This window comes from Rattus rattus, chromosome 7 (assembly GCF_011064425.1).
Source record: "Rattus rattus isolate New Zealand chromosome 7, Rrattus_CSIRO_v1, whole genome shotgun sequence".
Classification (NCBI taxonomy): Eukaryota; Metazoa; Chordata; class Mammalia; order Rodentia; family Muridae; genus Rattus; species Rattus rattus.
In genome coordinates this window covers 110082502-110099995 of record NC_046160.1, presented here as the reverse complement: position 1 = coordinate 110099995, position 17494 = coordinate 110082502, and positions in this window count along the sequence as shown.

The following is a 17494-nucleotide window of genomic DNA, read 5'->3' as shown; positions in this document are numbered from 1 at the left end:
TGTGTCATAATATTATATTGGCTTGATCTCACACCCTATATAAGCTGTGAACCACAATCTGACCTTTTGTTTGTTTGCAGTGTCACTTGCCACAGCAGACATCGTGAAGGACGTGTTCTGTCATTTGCAACTTGACAATCTGAACACTTAACAGTCCAAATCAGAACATCTTGACTTTGTTATTTTCAGGGCATTAAAGTACAAGTACTTTTTGAGTGTCTGTAGTGGAGATGAAAACACCCTCTTTGTGGACAGGGTTTGCTCAGACCTGACAGCCCTCACAGTAGTTCAAAAACCTCCTCTGTTTCTATGGAGCAAAAATCGCATAAATTTCCCTCGGTGAAGGACTCATCAGGTTAGAGCCTTACAGCACTAACTTCCTTGCAGGGGGCTCACAATAACTGTGAAATAGTGCAATGAAGCAGGATACATGTACAAGGCCAAGTTCATATCGAGAATCCTCGTTTGAGAGTGGGTCTCATTCATAGTACCCATGCAACAGTGGACAAAGCCCTTAGCCATTCTAATACTTGTATGGTTTGCTGTTGGATGAAGATAAAAATGACAATGAAAACAGTAATGCTAGTAATGTTTTCAGAGCTCTTTGGGCTGATTAAATCAGCTAATTTTCAGAGAGAAGGCTAGGTGCTTAAAGTAAGCTAAGCACCGTACAACACTTGCTAATTTTTTTCCTTTGAGCCTTTCATAACTATTATGTTTGTCATTTTAATTTTTATGTTTCCAAGCACAAATAAAGAACCTGTGTATGGTTCAGAATCCTGTTTGCATAGCTGCTGATATTTTAGCTGCTCCAAAAATAAAGTCTAGACGAGTGGTCACTTACTCGGTCTGGACTTGCACTTTCGTTTCAGACTTTGTCGCCGTTCACACTTTCCAGAAAGTGGTACTGCAGCAGGTTTCTCAGATGACTCTGCAATCAGTTCCATTACGCAGAATTAGGGTTAAGATCATATTCTTTGCTATTTTATTAGTTTTTTGTATAAATTTACCAGGTTCCCATATATCAATGAAAAAGAATAATCTTAAATGTCAGCCGATGAAGACTATTTCACATGTGAGATTTCTTGCTATGCATAAGGATTCACAAGAGATACAACCAATGTCTTCTCTTTTTAACTCCAATGCCTAAGCAAACTGCTACCCTTCCTTAGTCTTCACAAGGAATACTCTTCATTGGCCTAAACCAACGTAATAGTAATGGATACTTGGATACCTGCCACGTATCTACTTTTTAATCTGGAGTGACATAGGAGAACTATTTTCTTGAAGGCTTAGCAAAGCATTCAACTAAGCTGCCTGAGGGAAGATCCAGTACTATTACCTCCTCTTTTTATTAGCAAGATGAAAGCGAGTCTCCAGAAATGCTTCGATCCAGGCTTTGCCAGATACTCACGTTTACAAGACATCATGGAAGCACTATCATAACACTAAGCCTATTTGTAAACTATGTCTTAATTTCTGCATATTTCTCCTTCCTCCCAAGCTTAATCTATAACACATATCAATTATGTAACCTATGTTTTGAAAATTATGTTATGTGTCTGGATAAGAAACATTCCTTCAGTGTACAATTAGGAACAATTTGTTGTAATTATAAAGTATTGAAATTACTTTATTTTTTTAAAAAGTAATTTCTCCTTTTCTTTTCCCTTGACCAAACCCTCCCAAATACCCCTTCCTGCTCCCCTTAAAATTTGTGACTTCTTTTCATTAATTATTATTCTACTCATGTACGTATACATATATATTTCTAAATTTTAAACAGTCTTAGTCTTGTGTTCTGAAAAAGTTCACTTCTCTTTCACTTTTTTGTTATAGTTTATTTCCTTTGATTTTTACTAATGTGCTTTCTTTTATTCTGGACTTCATTAAAGCTTTTGTTTCTTGCTTTAGGTTTTTTTTTTTACTGCAAAGATGAAAAAATACTTTAATTATGACCTTAATTACATTAGTATTACTACGATAGCTCCTAATTACATTAACTATCTTATGGCCCCACATTTTCTTGTTAGAAGAAGAAACTGACTATTTTGCTGACCATGGTTGATAATTAATGGAGTCATTTTGCAAGTAAGTTATCCAAAGTCATATTTTCCAAATTTTAATATTTGGAGTTCATGTATGTCTCATTTAGGGAGAAAAAACTTAAAACCTTTATTGGCTAATTTCTAAACCTTAATTGTTTAAATTAATTTTGCCCAGAAACTATGCCATGTCCCTCTAACATATGTATCAAAAAGCATGGCCCGGTTGTGGGAATAAGAGAATCAGTGAAAAGGTTGACTCTCAAAAATAAGGTAGAAGAAGGTGGAGAATCAACCAGGGTCTGGGATACCTACAGAAGCAGACCTGGTCTCGAGGTTCTCCCAGCATCTCTCAGTCCCTACCTGCTAAAATGAATGGCTGTCCTACCATGTCTTTTCCCCTGAACTTACTAGCCCAGGGGTTGGACTTTCCTCCACCAGAAGCTCTTCCTTTCATAATCCAGACATTTCTGTGTCTCCCTTTCCCTTCTCTCCATCTCTGTATTTTTCTCTTTCCCTGCATGCCCATGCTTTCTCTCCTCTTCTCCCTACTCTCGCTCTCCCTCCCCATTGTGACTTCCCTGGCCTGGTTCTTTAGGACCAGTAAACCTGCTTGAGAGTGACGTCCCAATAAACCGACCTCTGTAAACGTTAATTTGGCTTGAATTGGCTCATTTCAGCAGGGATAACTTATCAATACCCACGTCGCGTGTTGTAGTAAAACTCTAACAATTTTCAGTCTTTTTACTCCTTTGCTCATGGTTCACGGCGAGTGACAGGATCATTAGATTTTCCCAATTTAAATTGGTGGAAAGAAAACCTCTGATTACAACCCAACTAACCAGAAACAAAGGAAGATCAGATTGTAAAATTAGGGCAAAGCTCAAAATGGGAAATGAATATCAGAGCTCCGAACAAAGAGAGGCGATGTAAAAATCTGTTTTATGACAGTCTACTGAAATGAGTATTTAGACAGCTTTAATATTTAATAAGAGTAGACACAATAACTTTTTAGGTACTACTTCTAGTTGAGTTACACACACACACACACACACACACACACACACACACACACACACACACACATTCTTCTGCACTTTGACTTACAAACCAGAATAAATATACCTCAATTGGGTCTTCATTTTGTTCATATATAATTCCTATCGTATGAAATAAAGCTATCACTTCTGTAACAGGAAGAAGTAATGTAGTAGATGAAATAGTGAAAGTACTGACAAGAAACTTTTGTAAAGGGGGAAAGAGAATAACAGGATGTTCTCATTGAGTGGAGTCAAGAGGAATCTCATTTCTCATTAGGAAGCAGTATCCTTGCAAAACTATCCTCTTTCTCTCAAGCAATACAAGTGCAAAGCATCCTTCAAGGTCACCATGAGTGCATGCACTTGCAATGTAATAGGATATGCAGTTATTCAAAAAACATTAATTAATTGGTCATGGAAACAAAGAAACTTTTAAATAAATATATGCTCAGCATTTTAAAGTAAGAATATTATGGAAGTACGTAATTCATGCAGGCATTGTTCAACAAGGCTAAGGCTTTTGTTGTTTTTGCTTGCTTTTTAAATGTGACTCACTAATTTCATGCATCCAGAATGTCAACAAGGCCAATAAAAAGGCAATTTAAAGCCACATTAAAAGCTGAACTAAATGGCACCATTCAACTGGAGACATTAAAATGAAATTATAGCATGTCCTCTGTTCGGAAGGCATCTTTGTAACTATAATGTAACTTGGAGGAGAAAAGACATACCTGACTCTAAACTTTTCCTTTCTGCTCGAAGGTATAGCTGCTCTGAGGGACCGGAAGCCTATCCTGAGGTCAATAACAGTATTCTGATATCCTTCTCATATCTCTCCTTTCTTTTTATATAAGCTATTTTATTCCCCTTTTAAAAAAATCTATAAGCATTTAATAAGTGCAATATGTTAGCCTTGAAGAGAAGAAAACAGCTCTTGTACTGTGTCGCCGTCACAAGAAAAGATATGAACTTGTACATCACTTCTAAAAACATGTAACACGTGTTGGCTGGGTTTTCTGGTAAGTATGACTGTTTAAAATTTGAGTGGCTTTACTGTCATTTTTGTGGTTGGGACAACTACCAAAATAGAAAAAAAAATTCAGTTTAGTACTGAATGGACCTAATAATATGATTGGCAGGGACCTTCAAAGGGAAGGAATCCAGCAAGATGGGTAAGTAGTTCACATCATGCTAAGAGAATCACAGGAAGTAAACCATCAGGTGAACACGGGAACAGGTGTTGTAAATTCTCTTTTCTTTTGGTTTATTCCTTTTCTCTTATGATAGTTGCTTTAAGATTCAAGGACAGGCTGGCTGTGTCCAAGAAGCCTGAAAATGTCTAAGGGTAATGACTCGATTCCTTCTTTACCTTGGTGGTTGTGTTTTGATAGTGAAGCACACATTCCTCTCCCCTATCTCCGTAGCCCTACATGTATATGTGCCCAATAGGTGAGGCAGCTACATTTTTCCCATTTACTCATTCTTTCTTAGCACACTGATTTTTAATCCATGTCCACACTAGACAGCTGTCAGCTTCATGCCATATTAGACTGTAATTTTGTATGTATGTTATTTGATTCCAGCAGAGACGAATAGGGAAAAGATCGTGAAGAATTTGTTAATTTGGGCATTATGTTTAAAGCACTGATTGCAACCCTAAGACAGGTTTTGGAAGTAAGAAATACTGTTACTTAACTATTTAAAAGATAAAACCCACACTTTCAGACACGTATTCAAGGCACCATGTTTTGTCTATAGTCATAAAAATAACCATAAGTAGAAATCTTAAATAAAATTTTCTATTCTGAACACAAACAGAAAATTTAGGATTTTTTCAGACAAATTGATTTTGTTTTTAAGACAACAAAACACAAGACTCTGTTCTACATTTTTAAACGTTTCAGAATGATTTTAGTTGTTTCAGAAAATTTCAGGGCAATGATACAGTTGGTTTCCTTTGCGAGGAGACCATACTCTAATTTCTAGTAACTTTTAAATTGTCTGGTTCATTGATTTTGTCATGTTTTATGTTTTACCCACACTCTGCCTTCCATTATATTTTTATTATCACCTCTGTTTTTATTTTTAGACAGGCCTCACTGGATATAGCTCAGGCTGTCTTGGAAGTTACAATGATCCTGCTGCCTCAGCACCCTTGAGCTCCAGAGTGCTGGGATTCCAGGTGTGATGCCTGGCTTAATTATATATTGTTAATATAGTTGTTCCCCCATATGGATAATCAATGCCCAACAGAATAGTTTTATTATGAGTATTTATCTATACAATTGGTTATGAAAATTTAATAATAGGCAGGCTATTTTCGTATTCAAGTTTTGACTTTAACAAGAATCTTCAGAAGAAGTGTTTATTGAAAGTAGATTGCAGCTGCTGCTTTTGCAAAGCATAGAACAGAATGTGAGTGACAGTAATTGATGTTCAAAGAGATACAATATTTCTAGAGGTCTACAATTTAAAGGAACACTTGAAAAATAATTACAATAACTCCATGACTGCCGATGTTTATCATTTATTGCCTGTCTGTATTTGTCAAACATTTATTATCAAGATTTACTCCTGGAAAGAATTTAGTCTAAATATCTGGCCTCAGCTTGTCCCATCCCAAGAAAGAGAAGAAGACTCAACTTACTGGTATGTGGCCTTCAATTCTGCTCCTCATTACCTGTGGGAAAATATTTACTCCTAGAAAGCACATGGTTGCTTTCAGAGCATACTGTGCTAAATGTTACCTGGGCTGTCAGAAACATATGCTAGCCTCTCACTCTGCTCCCACTCTGCCGTTCTGCTGCTACAACTTGCCTAGTTCTCGTTTTTACTTAAGAAACACATTTGGTTTCTTCTCCCAGCTACCGCTTTGCTGTCTATAGTTAGGGTATTTTTGTTTCCCTCATAAACGTGTCTTTATCTTATTTCTTAAAATATTCAGGACAGCACAGCTAAGAGAGGCAACATGCAGCATTCACAGATAATCTCCTCCTGCAAGCTTACGACATTCTGGATAAGACGGTTTTAACACATGGAATCTCGTCACTAGCTCTTGAAAACCTATATTAGCATCATTATCACAAGTGAGAAAGAAAATGTTCAGTGATTCCACAGCTCAAAGCACATTGCAAATGGCTGATCAGAAATATGAATGGGGTATTTCAGCCTCTCTCAGTGTCTGCAGTCTCCAGCCTCTTACCTGCACACATTAGAATGAACGATTACTGTTTTCTGCTTTCTCATATCACTGCTGAGTAAACAGAGTCAAGCAGAAATGAAGTTAATCGTTCAAGGTCATGCAGTCTGGAGATGACTTCATCAGGGTTTGAAATGGGGCTCCTGCACTTTGCCCTCCTTCTGTAATTTATAATCAGGATGCAATTCAGATAAAATAGAGTTTTTCCAGGTGCAGCTAGAATCCTTTATAGAAAAATCTAATGCCATATTTGCATTTGGCCACAGGACATACAATCTGTGGAAGAATCATTAAATATCTATTTTCAACTTGGGCTAAAAACAGAAAGCTAAAATGTCAATAACATTTAGTTTTAGTAGAGTGAGCAGGCTCAGGTTAAAGAGCTTTCAAATAAGAAAAGTCAAAATTTTCAAAATTTCTGTCATTAACATTGAAAGAAGTATAAGAAATACTATATCTAAAAATATGTACATATTTTATCATATTTGCATTTTTAATTTGAATATCAATATCTATATGGTTATTATTGAGTGTCAATATCTGTCATGGCTTGATAGAAAGCATATTTGTCCATAAGTTATTTCTTGCTGACTGACTGGTAAATTCAGTCCACACTGTCATAACTAGCATAGTGAGACCTAAATCCCAATACTTAGTTAGTTAGCTATGTTGGTTTTTCAATGTATAACCTTTCACCAGCCATTACTATGCTATGGCAATTTCAAATTGTATAGCTCAGTATAGGAGTTGATATTCATGAACTTATACTGTTAAGTTGGATGGACATTTAATTCAAATATATTTTACAAAATACTCACCCACGTGAATCACTTTTAAAAAAATTATTGGTTATTTTATTTATTTACATTTCAAATGTTATCTCCCTTCCTGGTTTCCTCTCCAGAAACCCCCTATCAAGACCCCCTGCTTTTATGAGGGTACTTCCTCATCCAGCCACCCACACCTGCCTCACCACCCTAGCATTCCCTTACCCTGGGGCAAATAAGCCTTCACAGGGAAAAGGTCCTCTGCTCCCATTAATGCCAGATAATGTTATCCTCTGCTATATATGCAGCCTGAGCCGTGGATCCCTCCATGTATATTCTTTGGTTGGTGGTTTAGTCCATGGGAGCTCTGGAAGTCTGGTGAATTGCTATTGTTGTTCTTCCTACAGGATTCAGCTCCTTCACTCCTTCCCCCAAATCCTCCATTGGGGTCCTCGTGTTCAGTCTCATGATTGACCACAAGCATCCATATCTGTATCAGTAAGGCTCTGGCAGTCTCTCAGGAGACAGTTATATCAAGTTCCTGTCAGCAAGCACATCATGGCATCAGCATATAGGGAGTGGGTTTGGTAGCTGCATATGGGATTGATCACCAGGTGGGTCAGTCTCTGACTGTCCTGTCCTTCAGTCTCTGTTCCACTCTTTGTCCCTGCATTTCCTTTAGTCAGGAGTAATTCTGTATTAAAGTTTTTGAGAAGAATAGGTGTCCCTATCTCTAAACCCAGGGCTGTGCCTAATCTCTCCATGTAGTCTCTACAGGTTCTCTCTCCCCTCTTTTGGGTATTTCAGCTAATGTCATTCCTGTTGTGTCCTGGGAGCCTCTCGCTTTCTTGGCATCTGGGACTTTGGATTGGTTATCCCCAGTTCCCCATCCCCCATTGCTATACACCTCTGCTCAATTTCCTGACCCTCTGTACATCTCCCCTGTCTCCTTCCACACCTCATCTTGAATCCTTGTTTCTCTTTCTCTCCTTTCTTCCTCCCAAACCCCTCCTATTCTCTACCTCCTGTGATTATTTTGTTCCCCCTTTTAAGTAGGATTGAAGCATCTACACTTTGGGTCTTCCTTCTTCTTGAGCTTCATATGGTCTATAAATTGTACCATGCGTATTTCAAGCTTTTTTTTTCCCTAATATTCACTTATCAGTGAGTACATACCATATGCTTTCTTTTGTCACTGGGTTGCCTAACCAGGATGAGTGTATATTTTATGTCATTGTTAAGTATTTAAATATATTTGCCTAAATACACACCTATTTATATTCTGGTATTTCCAGGAATACTGCTTCTTTGAGGGATTATCTGTTGTGTACTAGTAATGATTTTGAAGAGCTTTTTTATAATCTCACACAGGGACATAGCTTAGATTGAGATTCTTTCTTCCTTCCTTCTTTCCTTTCTTTCTTTCTTTCTTTCTTTCTTCCTTTCTTTCTTTCCTTTTATCATTTTGTATTTAGCAGGGTGTGTTAAGTAACTTCTGAGCCTAATTTCAAGTTATTCTAATACTGATTCAGTAAACTCATAAAATGTTTAAAAATGATTTCAACCCTCTGCATCAAATCTGCTGATATCATATTGGACAAAGCAAATAAAGTGAATGATTTTAGTGACAGGAAACTAGCAGATACAGGGTAAGTGCTGGAGTAATAGGGCTGTCCGCAACAGAACCTACCCCTCCAGGCATTGTAATGCAGTGTAGATAGATACCTGACAGTCACAGTCCCTATACTACCAGAGACTCATGGGTACCAGAAAGCAATAAAAATGGACATTCTCTTACTAAATACCAGTATGTTCATAAGAAATAGAAATGTGGAAAATGACATTTTTATTTACTGAAGCATAAATTGCAAACATCGAGAAATTAAACAGAGTGGGTGATGAGACTCTGGGCTGGAGAAAGTATATTAGAGGTCACAGAAATCCCAACCAATACAAAAACAAAACCAACCAACCAACCAAACCAAAGGAAAAAGAACAAACAAACAAAAAACAAAAACAAAAACAAAATTTTAACTAAGCAGGATTTTCAAGTAAGCATATACACTTTTTACAGCTTTAATAAACAATTACTACCATATTTCTTTGTGGCACAACTGATAAAGATCACTCTAAAATGACAGAATAACAGGGGATCATGTGCCTTAGAGTCATAAAGCACTTATTTTGGTGTTTTCTAGAAATTAAGTCTGAAAAGGGAAAGTTTTGCTTTTTTTTGACAATTTTAGCTAGATACAAGTTAGAACTGAGATATACTTAACTTACTCATATTTACTTCTGATTTCCATGAAAGTTTTGAAGTTTCAATCACTTACCTTAATCAGTTACTTATTAAAGCCATTGTAGTTCCCAGTACAACATTATCAGCATAGATATTAAACAAGAGAAGGCATGTGGGAATTTGAGTATTAACCACAGGAATAATTAAATTATATTGAACTCATTGACTTAGATTTCATTTTATTATGAGCATTTATCTTGACATTTTATTAACTAAGATTATTAACTTGTGAATTGAGTCTGTCCGCCTTGGTGTTTTCTGTCATTATTACTATGAGGATACTTACGTGAGGAACTAGATGAGATTGATCATCAGGAAAGACATATTATAATCCAGCCAACTAAAATCTGTACTGACTACAGGCTGCTTTCTAAATAAATCCACACAGTGCTGACAGGTAAACTTTAGGCTGAATCAAATGCATAAATGTGTTTTCTCTTGAATTTACTGTTCTACATGATGTATGATTTTAATATAATATCCACTAATAGAAAAATACACAAACATTTGTAAGACATAGCGCTTGTTTTTAATAATGTGCATTATGGGGATTAAATAATAATCACTATTGCATAAAAACATTTTTTAAGTGGAGGCTTATCAAGAGGTCCCAGAGGTAAGGTGGATGCCAACTATCACACCTAACTACACAGGTTTCATCCCTCCCCTAGGACACAGAAGGTGGAAGGGTAGAGCTGAACAGCCTGAGGTGTTCCCTGAGCTGTGCATGTGCACATTAATACAAACCAATAAAAGTAACTTTCATTCATCAGATGTACTTGTTTTTGAGGCTCACTGCTAAACAAACTTACCCTTTCTAGTTCTTTCTGAACGCTAGCTGGCTGGCGCAACTCAGCTTCTGGCATAAACCACGCTACCAAACTCTGGCAATGTGTTCTCATCTCTGGGTCCTCTTCATTCTCGGGCTAGCTCTGTCTTCACCTGTGCCTAGCTTGTTCTCTCTTCAGCCTGTGTCTGTAAAAGTGTCCCTGTAAGAGCTGCCTCTGAACACTATGCACTGAAATGACACAAATTCCACTATCTCTACCGCCTCTCAACTCGACTAAATGACTAGAGCTCCAAGATCCTCGTGCCTCTGTCTCCTGAGTGACATCACATCTGAATGGCAGCTTTTCTTTACTTGAAACTTACTCTATTTCAGCTGCCTTTAATTCAGCTACGTGCTTGCCTGTATCTCCTGGGGTTATAGGCGTATCTGTATTCAAACCAAATACCACAGACCCAGAATGTCTGGATGGAACCCTTTGACATGTTGCTGGATTAAAATGCCTCTAAAATAGAAACCCCACAGACTCAAACACACATATACACAGAGACACAGACACAGACAGACAGATAGACACTGACACCTACACACACACACACACACACACACACACACACACACACACACACACACACACCATCCAGGCTTTCTTTCAATTCACCAACCTTAAATTAGAGGAGGAAGATCATGCAGTTTTAAAACCCCAGCCTTTGAGCAGTGCCTGGATTAGAAGGCAACAACTCTGATTGTCTAGCATCATTTACAGAGTGTGCCTGCTGTGGCGGCGTGTGTGTGTGTGTGTGTGTGTGTGTGTGTGTGTGTGTGTGTATTTACTTTCCCTTAAGAAAAAGAATAATATGGAAGGGATCCTGTTGATTAGTTTTACATGGGTAGCACATATTGTCATACAATGTGTAAATAAAAGTAATCAATTTCTACCATCTTTGTGAAGAAGTCCAAAATCTCTAGCTTCTACCAAGGGTCATTTTGTTGCAACACCACCTAGTGGTAAGAATCAAAGGGCAGAAAGGAGAAGGGAAAAAAAGGATGTTAACTGCCTACCTCAAGATCACCATCAAGCTGTTCACGAGGTAAGAACTTGTGATGGGTAGTACTGAAGGTCATCTTGAAAAGATCCTTAAGAGCCCAATCCCTGGACACATCCATAGAGTTTAGATAAATTAAAGTGGAAAGACTGACCTAGACTCTGGGTCATACCATTCCGTGGGCTAGGATTTGGATTGAGTAAAAAGCATATAGCCTGCTAACATTAAATCCTTCTCTATTTCCTGGTTAGACACAGTGTGGTCAGGTCTCTTAACCTCATGTTATCATGATGTCCCTTACCCTCATATGCCGTGACTTCACACCATTATGAACTGAACCCTGAAAATATGGACCAAAATTAAACACGCATTTCTTTGAGTTGCTCCAGTGATTTGAAATAGTAAGGCCCCCACAGGCTCTGTCATTTGAACATTTAGTTATTTTTAATTCCGTTTTTCCCTAATTGAAATAGATTTCTTTTTATACATTATAGTCTGAAAATGTTTTTTTCTCCTCCAACTCTTCCCAGTTCTTTCCTTTATCTGCTTTCACCCTTTCTGTCTTTCTTCCAAAACAAACAGGCATCTAAGGACTCATAATAAAATGAACAATATAAAAATAAGATAAAACAAAAACAGTTACATCAGAAAAGACAGAAGAAAATGCGCAATAGAAAAAGCCTAAGAAACACATACAGATACAGAGAAATGCAAGTTTGCACTAAAGCCATAATATATGTGCAAAGGACCTTACCGGTCAAGAAAAATGCCCTGACAGAACATTATGAGCATTGTGAGATGGAGAACTTCCAAAGATATCATTGCATTTCATTTTGGCTGTCTAGAGTGTTTGTTTTCTTCAGTGAGACTCTCTTGTAGAAAACCCTTTTTTTTCACATCTAAGTGGTTACCAACTGGAGACTAACTTTGGCATCAGGCTCATTGCATATGTTCATTTCTCCCATTTGTTTCCAGACAATGTTGGTGCTGACCTGTGCAGAACTCTGCACACAGTACCCCAGTTTCTCTGAGTTAACTCACACACCCTTCCACACCCACACACCCATTCCTGCCTCACTGCCCTAGCATCCCCCTAGACCAGGGCAACAAGCATTCATAGGACAAAGGGCCTCCCCTCCTATTGATGCCAGATAAGTCCATCCTCTGCTACATATGCAGCTGGAACCATAGGTTCTTCCATGTGTACACATTGGTTGGTGGTTTAGTCCATGGGAGCTCTGAGGGTCTGGTCGGTTGATATTATTATTCTTCCTATAGGACTGCGAACCCCTTCAGCTCCTTCTGTCATTCACCTTACTCCTCCATCGGGGTCCCTGTGCTGAGTCTGATGGTTGGCTACAATCATCCACATCTATTAGTAAGGCTCTGGCACTCTCAGGAGACAGCTATATCAGGCTCCTGTTAGCAAAGCACTTCTTCACATCAGCAAATAGTGACTGGGTTTGGTGGCTGCATGTATGATGGATCACCAGGTGGGTCAGTCTCTGATTAGCCTGTCCTTCAGTCTCTGCTCAACTCTTTGTCCTTGCATTTTCTTTTACACAGGAATAATTCTGAGTTAAAATTTTTGAGAAGAGTGGGTGGCCTCATCCCTAAACCATGGGCTTTGCTTAACTTTTCCCTATAGTCTCTATAGGTTCTCTTTCCCCTTTGTTGGTATTTCAGCTAATTTCATTCCTATTGGGTCCTGGGAGCCTCTTGCTTTCCTGTGACGGGGACATTCTGTTGGCTACACCCCGTTCCCCATTCCCCATTGCTACACACCTCTGTGCAATTTCCTGACCCTCTGTACATCTCCCTCATCTCCAACCACATCTGATCCTGACCTCTTTTTTCCCTCTTCCCCTCTTTTCTTCCTCTCAAGTCCCTCCTTCCCTCTACCTCCCAGGATTATTTTGCCCTCCCTTTTATGTAGGACTGAAGCACACACATTTTGGTCTTCCTTCTTCTTGAGCTTTCTATGGTCTGTAAGTTGTACCATGGGTATTTCAAGCTTTTCCCCTAATATCCACTTATCAGTGAGTACAAAAATTGGCCTGGAACAAAAGTGAGGTCCAGAAGTGTAGAAAAGCCCTTTAATCTCACATTCATAACTCTAGGAGTAAAGATCACTGACCTACATACTCCAAGGCATGTAGACCCCTCCTTTCATGACTGAACACCTCTTCTTAACCAAATTACAGGTTTAAGTACCTAATATCCATCTTCATGAAAATAAAGCAGTCCAGGAACCCTGGTCCTATCCAATAATGTACATTCTCCATGAAAACTTCTGTCCACTCCACCACATTTATTGATCCCTAGTTACCCTCATTAAAGAGAGATGCTCTTTCCTGAAATATTGTCTAAGAGAACTGTTTCACTGAATATCATTTAGAAAAGTTGTTTCACTTTCCTGTGGTAAAGAAGAGATATAATACTGAACAACATCACACACACACACACACACACACACACACACACACACACACACACACACACACACACACTGCTGGTCTGAGAGTCAGCCAACCTGCCTGCCTGAAGAAGCTTCTTTCCCTTCCTTCTGACCTGAATAGCAATGATGTCTGAAAACCCTGAGGGACAAAGCAGAGCTAGGGCCTTAAATCAAATCAGATGTTTGTAATTTTATAAACTTGTAGAGTTGGAAGTCAACTCTTGTAAGCTTGTAGGGTCATCATTGTAGAGTGAAAGGTTGGTAGTTTGATTGGTGTTTACCATTTTCCTTTAGTAATGTACAGAGCAGTTTCTAGTACCATGGACACTTGTGCGTGGTCTGAAAGCTCTAGGTATGAAGCAGCTCAAGTTCTCCATGTTCAATGAATTGTCTGGGTATTGGACTTCAGCAATAGAGGCTGACTTTCAGCTTGTAGAACCTTGGAAGGGTTTGGTTCATTTGGGGTTCCCATGGGTCTTTTTTGCCTAACATGTCAATTAGATATAATCCATTCTCAGCAGTGAAAATTGTATTTGGTGACAAGTGATGTCCAATTGGGCCTCTATCTTCCCCCTTAACTGTCAGTTTCATTTAGATCACCTTTACGTGATCACCTTTACCTTTACAGAAGACTCCTAGTCTCCTAGGTTTTCAAAGGACCTCTCAAATGGATCTTCGTTTTAACCTTCTCTCCCTGGATTTCCTCTTTTTCGCGTATCTTCCATCTCCATCCATTTGATCCTTCTGCTCCACACCATACCTCCTTGTTCATACATAACACTTTTCCTTCCTGGGGATATATATCTCTTCCCTCTACTCTCTTAATGAATAGACACTTTAGTTATATGGATTGTAACTTTCTCATTAATGATTTAACCACTAACACCTACATATAAGTTAATGAATACATACCATTATTTTCTTTCTTGATTTCTTAAAGCTTTGTTCATTTACCTGTTAATTTCTATACTTTTAAGAGTGGAATGATATTCCATTTGTTAATGTAGTATATATGTCTTTATTCATCCACTGGTGGTCATCTATCTTGTTTCCATTTTATACCCATTTACAAATAAAGCATAACTGAGTACTTGTTTATAGTACAATCACATGTCCTCTTGGTGTATGCCAAAGAGTGGTATCGCTGAATCTTGAGATAGATGGATTCCTAGTTGTTTGCACAATTTGGGGGATATTTTAGAGAGGTACAATGTTGATTAAGGAAATACCACACCCAGCATGCCTTTGAGAGTTTATACCCTTACACATTTTCTCCGTGTGTCTTTTACTTGTAATTAGTTATGTGATTTCTCAGCTACCTGCTCCTTCTGCCACACCTGACTCTCTCTGCTAGGACATCCTACCATGATCAATTTTTATTTCTTGGGAACTATAAGCCCAAATAAATGGTTCTATACATTATTTTTTGATCATGATACTTTATAATAGGAACAGAAAACTAATATGGTTTATTTTCATAAAGCATTCACAGAGTTAATGAAAAGGTAATGAATATAAAGCACTTATGACCTAATAACATAAATGTCAAACTTTCTGATTCCTCTGTAGCTAATTTTCAAATAATCCTTGGAGGTATACTCATCTAATCATAACATAAAAGATTATACAGACCACTTCTAATTTTAACAGTGTGATTTAATATCTATCTGTGATTTAGTAAATCGTAGCAATCATCAGTTTTCTCATTTATTAAAATGTGATAGGTTACTTAAGTGATATAAATAATCCATGTCAAAGCCAAGGAAAGTATTTGTAGATAATGCTCCCTAACACAATCTCTATTATCAATATTGAAAAAGTGTAAAATAACTTTTAACAAACTCTGAAAACTTTAAAAATTATAGTTTAAACAGAATTTGTTTAAGTAGATACAAATCTCCCCATCCCACACCCCATCCCCCTGCTTCTATGAGGGTCTTCCTTCTCCCACCCACCCAATCCTATCTCACCACCCTGGCATTCTCCTACATTGGGGAACAGAGCCTTCACAGGACCAAGGGCCACTCCTCCTATTGATGTAAGACAATGTCAGCCTCAGAGCCATGGGTCCTTCATGTGTATTCTTTTTTGGTGGTTTAATTACTGGGAGCTCTAGGGTGTCTGGTTGATTGATACTGTTGTTCTTCCTATGGGGTTGCAAACCACGTCAGTTACTTCAGTCCTTTCTCTAGCTCCTTTATGGGAACCCCATTCTCAGTCCAATGGTTGGTTGCAAGCATCTGCTTCTGTATTTGTCAGGTTCTGACCAATATATTGGATATTAGCCCTCTATTGGATGTAGGACTAATAAAGATCTTTTCTGAATCTGTTGATTGCCATTTTGTCCTATTGACAGTGTCCTTTGCCTTATAGAAGCTTTGCAGTTTTATTAGGTCCCATTTGTCTATTGTTGATCTTAGAGCATAAATTGTTGGTGTTCAGGAAATTTTCCCCTGTGCCCCTGTGTTCAAGGCACTTCCCTATTTTCTCTTTTATTGGTTTCAGTGTGTCTGGTTTTATGTGGAAGTGTTTGATCCACTTGGACTTGAGCTTTCTACAAGGAGATAAGAATGGATCTATTTGCATTCTTCTACATGCTGACCTCCAGTTTGAACAGCACCATTTGTTGAAAATGCTGTCTTTTTTCATTGGATACTTTTAGCTCCTTTGTCAAAGATCAAGTGACCACAGGTGTGTGGGTTTATTTCTGGGTCTTCAATTCTATTCCATTGATGTACCTGCCTGTCTGCGTACCAATACCATGCATATTTTTAATATGATTGCTCTGGGTAATACAGTTTGAGGTCAGCCTGGATATTGGCAGCTATCCTAGGAGAACTGCAGACATATGTTATCAATATGCACATGATCTTAGATTTTGCTAGTCTCTCAGAAAATCAGTAGGAAGGTGTGGAATACTTTTTGGTGATACTCAAGAAAATATGCCCCATAATACACCTGTTCAACTCCTTGGATCCCAAAGTTTAGTTGACTGTGAGAAATGAAAACACTGTGGATTTTTAAATATTCAAAGTAAGAATTTCTCAGGCTATAACAGTGAGACAGGGACTCCTGGATTTCTTGTAATTGTACAGGTGATGCTTCCACAGGCAGTTGGGAACTACATAATGAGAAACCCAGGAAGGCAAGCCCCACATTGAATATCAGTAATAAACTACCAGGAATAGAGTCTAGAGCTCCAGATGTCACAACAAGTAAAGGAAACGGTGTGAAATGACCTGTCATTGTAATTATGTGCCTTAATACAGCTTTGAATATGTGTGACTGTTTAGATTATAGTTTGGAATACACCTGATCCTACACGTAATTGGTTAGGTGTAGGGAGAAAGAAGGCAGCTGAAGTGTTTGTATGAGCAATGGAGGGGATTGATATCAATCAGAAATTTACTGGATATACCAGGAATCAAATAACCAACCCAAGAAAAAGAGCAGGGCTGGTGGCTGTCTTCTGTTACTCTAGTGCCGGGAGTCTTGAGTCAGGAGGATTATGCATTTGAAGCAAACCTACACATACAAAGAAGAAGACCTATCTCAAAAGAAAAAAAAATGAAAGAAAAAAATACAAAGTAGAAAAAAGACAAAAAAAGAGAAAAGGCCCAAGTAATTAACCTAAGATAACCAACACAATATTATTAAGACTGCCCAAGCAATACTGACAATACAATTCAGAAAATAATCTTATAAATACAGCAATTGTTAGTAATAGCTAACCACATGAAAGGCTCACTTTACATATGATCAAATATGTATTTTGTGACTAATCTTGAATATTTTCATCTCCATGGACTTGTGAAGGGAAATCTCTAAGAAAACATCTGACTAACCTGGGGAA